The 4,418-nt window shown below is 41.6% G+C and overlaps 1 protein-coding gene and 1 long non-coding RNA gene across 8 annotated transcripts in view; one reads left to right on the forward strand and one right to left on the reverse strand.

Annotated features, from left to right (window-relative positions):
- Positions 1-4,418, reverse strand: part of LOC109541915 (leucine-rich repeat serine/threonine-protein kinase 1) — a 444,231-nt gene that overhangs the window by 297,474 nt on the left and 142,339 nt on the right. The gene's annotated exons all lie outside the window — the stretch shown is intronic.
- Positions 373-1,371, forward strand: LOC109541419. Of its 3 annotated transcripts, none has more exons than XR_007282532.1 (2): positions 373-767; positions 827-1,371. It is a non-coding gene; the product is annotated as an uncharacterized LOC109541419 (long non-coding RNA). The 3 variants fall into 3 exon arrangements; XR_007282531.1 differs by having other exon boundaries at positions 375-730; XR_007282530.1 differs by having other exon boundaries at positions 375-671.

The following is a 4,418-nucleotide window of genomic DNA, read 5'->3' on the forward strand; positions in this document are numbered from 1 at the left end:
TTGTTCTTCACTCCATTAGAGTTCCAAGACATGACACACAGAGACTTGGACCTGTCTGCTAACCCACTGGCCTCTTTAGTGAATGCAAGATGCCACACATCGATAAATAAATGTTGGTACAGTAGTAATACAGTGCGATAATTATCAATTTTTATAAAAGTCTATTTAGAAATATGCAGTTTTGATATAAGTTACAATTATCGTTTTCGAAGTTTACAATGCTGCAACGTGCAACGCTGTTTTGAGTTATCAGAAACGACCGACGTTGAAAATCAAGCGCGGCTTTTGGTAGCCATCCGTATCGGTCCGAGCACTGATTACTGGTATTGATTACCAGATAAGTCAGTTACTAGTTAGTACTGATTATTGGTATTGATTACCAGTTAGTCTGAGCGAGTACGCGAAGTAGAGTATTGGGCTTCGGAGTCGAAGGTTAGCATGGGTGACTTGATTTTCCGAGAATGATTACTGATTACTTGAATACTCGTTTGTTAGCTTTGTTGGGTATTCGTTAATTCGGCTTCTGATGAGTAACAAGTACTCGAATACCGATTAATTACTTTTTTCCCACCACTGGTACACCCCGAGCGGGGAAGGACGCGAGCGGAAGATGTGACGGCACGTGCTTGCGCCATTTCCCATTTCAATACAGTGCTGACTTTGTGTGCATCGTGAGTGGTTACTAACTTTACTTTTTCAGTCCACTTTATTCATAATTTAATTGTACAAGGTACTATATTCCACATAACGTCTAGTCCAGTCTTAAAGTATAAATAAAATACTAGCTATTTACACGGCTTAAAATTAATTAATAATGTTTAAACAGTCGAGACTGCGCATAGCAACTGGTTCAACAGTTCTATACGCTCCTGTGAGTCCCCCTTTCTGTAAAGGACTTACGCCTCTCTGCAGCTGCAGCTCTCTGCAAGCCGAAGCCATAGGGCCATGGTTGCACCACTCCCAGCCAAACCACCATTCCCCGTATTTGGGGATCGGTGAGATTATAGCAGCTCTTAACCTATATAAGCTTAACCCATATCTTGACCTATATACCACCTTAACCTACATCTTAACCTATATAATATATTTATATTATTAGGGTAATTTAGAAATATGGTTTAATTTAGAATATATTTTATTTAGAATATAGTTTCTAGATATTTTGTTCACCCTTTCACTGCGCCAGTATGGTATTTAGACCACCCTGAGAGATGTACCCCGGCGGGCGGAGGCATGGTGGTTGGACCACTGACCTGCTCTGGCGGCATCTTCGGTTATTTTGGTGTAGTCTTATCCGATCCCTGCAAGCTAGAAGTAGCTTATGTGTTAAGTTTGGTTTAGGTTTAATTTAATAAATACATTAATTTGGAAGTGTCTGCTATTTACTTTAACAGGTTATGGGCCCAGCACGCTTCCACTGCGCCAGTGTATTTTTTTGAATAAAAACTTTAGGCCAAGCTTCGCATCGTATAAGTATCGCGTCGGATAGTCTCGTGTGCAAGTACCGTTTTGTAAAGTTTGTGTGAGTGCTCGCAGCAGTTTTTCTTATCATGACTGATAGAGACATTTTTGATTTAACAAAGCTCAACGAAACAAACTACGAGGTATGGAAGCTTGGCATGTAATTTTTGCTAGAAGGCAAAAATCTTTATGACTTCATCGACGGTACCAGCGAAGAGCCCAATAGGGAAAAGAAAGCTGCTGAGTGGACGAAATGGAAAACTCTATCTTCGCAAACAGCTACAATTTTGCTAAGTTCTGCGGAGAAGAAATTACATTGCTATGTAATGAATTGTAGAACTCCAAAAACAATATGGGATAAATTAAAGGAACTTTATGGGACATCAAGCAGCGACACCGTGGACAGCGCGTTTCAAGAGTTTTATGACTTCCGTATCAAGGATGGCCAAGCAGTAGCACCACAGATCGAGCAGTTCAAATTAATCTGCAGGAAACTCGAAGATGCCGGTGAGAAGCGGTCTGATAAGGATATGGTGTCAAGACTTTTCAATGGGCTACCGCAGAGATTTTCCGCTTTTCTTATGGCATGGGAATGCACCCCCAAAAGCGAAAAGACGAACGATGTTCTCCTCGTAAGGCTCATACGAGAAGATAAGCGCCTGTGTGAGGCCGAAAGTACCACAGCGTCCTTAGCTCTTCAAATTGAGGCTGACAAAAGCGGTGAAGTGGTAGCACGCGGCGATAGGTACGGAATGCTATTCAAGATGCTGTTCAAAGTTGAAATTTCCGTGAAGTGCAATCTGGCTGAGTCAAAAGATAAGAATGCCCTAAAACTCTGGCATCAAAGACTTGGACACATAAATGTGCGCGCAGTGATGAACACCAGCAAAGTGCTTAACAATAAAAATTTTGAACCTGAGACACAAAGTGATTTTCTTTACGAAACATGTGTAATGGGTAAGCAAACCCGCGAGCCGCACACGTTGTCAGAAAACAACATCAACCTTAAACCGGGCGAGAAAATTCATACTAACGTGTATGGCCCCGTGAACACTGAGTCTCCGCGAGGCTCAAGATACTATTTAGTCTTTAAGGATGAGTGTACCAGCTTCAGAAAAGTGTATTTTCTGAGAAACAATTCGGAAGTGTTTGAACGTTTTTTAGAGTTTGAAAGTTTTTCATTCAAACAAACTGGAAATCAAATAAAAGTGCTACGATCAGACAATGGCCGTGAGTATACCTGCGAACAATTTCAAAATWACACAAAAGAAAAAGGTATAATACACGAGTTTTCATCACCATATATTCATGAGCAAAATGGCCGAGCCGAACGCGAAATGTGCACTCTTGTTGAGAGCGCCAGGTGTATGCTGATCGGCAGCAATGTAAACTTGGAACTCTGGCCTGAAGCTATCAACACAGCCAGCTATCTGTTGAATCGTGTAGCAATGCAACATCAAACAAAGACGCCCTTTGAAAAATGGTTCGATCGGAAACCAGAAGTCAAGCACTTACGCGTGTTCGGTACAGACGCGTACCTTAATCAGCCGAAGGAAAAACGAAAACTATTTGATAATATAAGCAAAAAGGTTCTCGTCGTAGGCTATGATGGAGAATCGTCGAAGTATATACTTTGGGACACAAAAACGCGCCAAATTTACATCAGTGGCGATGTAGATTTCAATGAAAATAGCCTAAAGAATCTGGACAAGAAAGACGCAGCTTATCGAGTTTTGTTTGACTTCGGGATGGAAGAAAAGAATGACAATGAAGATAATCATCAACATGATTGATTGTTGTTGAAGTGGGAGATAATGGGCAAAACGGCGATGAACAACAAGAAAATGAGCGCATCGATAATCAATAAAGAATGCAACTGCGCAACAGAGAGCAACTTAATCTGTTTAACAGATACGGAAGTCCAGTTGCACATCTAGCACACGCTGTGCCAATGACTTACCGAGAAGCCATGTCAAGCAGAGACGCCGAAGGAAAGCGGTGCAAGAAGAAATGGACGCCTTGCAAGAAAATGACACTTGGAGCGTTGTCCCGCTACCCAGAGGCAAACGTGTAATCGGCTGTAAATGGGGGTTTGCTGTTAAGAAAAATTCGATAGATAACAGCGACAGATATAAAGCGCGACTTGTGGCAAAAGGATTCTCTCAGCGAGGGGCCATCGATTATTTCGAGACATTTGCTCCGGTTGTTCGGTACGAGTCAATTAGAGTCCTCCTGGCGATGGCAGCAAGGCAAGATCTGGAGATTGCAAAATTCGACGTAAAAACAGCGTTTTTACATGGAGATCTTCAAGAAGAAATTTACCTGAAGCTACCAGAGGGATACACCAACAAGAACAATGAAGAATGGGTCTGCAAGCTCAACAACAGTCTGTACGGTTTAAAGCAGTCCCCCCGCTACTGGAATGACAAATTTGTCGGCTTCTTGACGAATTTCGCTTTCAAGAACATCGAAAGTGATAAGTGCGTGTTCACAGGTACAGTGAAAGACTTTAAAGTTTATTTAGCCCTTTATGTAGATGACGGTCTAGTAATTTGTGAGAGTCAATCTGCGATTGATGATGTACTGCGTTACCTGGAAAGTAATTTTAAAATTACGGTTGATTTTTCAAATGAATTTATTGGCATGCAAATTGAGCGCGATCGGGTTAAGAAAACTCTAAAAATAAGTCAATCGTGTTATATTGACAAAATTGTAGCGAGATTTTGATTGAGTGATGCAAATCCGTCAAGTGTACCTGAGGAACCGGATCTATATTTGCAAAAACATGACGTGAGTAAACTCACCGATGAACAGTTTAAACGCATGCCGTACCGAGAAGCAATATGCTCCCTTCTGTTTGCCGCGAGGGTATGTCGCGTAGATATCGAGTATGCCGTCAATTATGCCAGTCAGTTCCTTGATTCTTTTGGCCAAGAACATTGGCAAGCTGTAAAAAG

This window comes from Dendroctonus ponderosae, unplaced genomic scaffold (genome assembly GCF_020466585.1).
Source record: "Dendroctonus ponderosae isolate FM_Combo_2020 unplaced genomic scaffold, Dpon_F_20191213v2 Dpon_F_20191213_1, whole genome shotgun sequence".
Taxonomy (NCBI): Eukaryota; Metazoa; Arthropoda; class Insecta; order Coleoptera; family Curculionidae; genus Dendroctonus; species Dendroctonus ponderosae.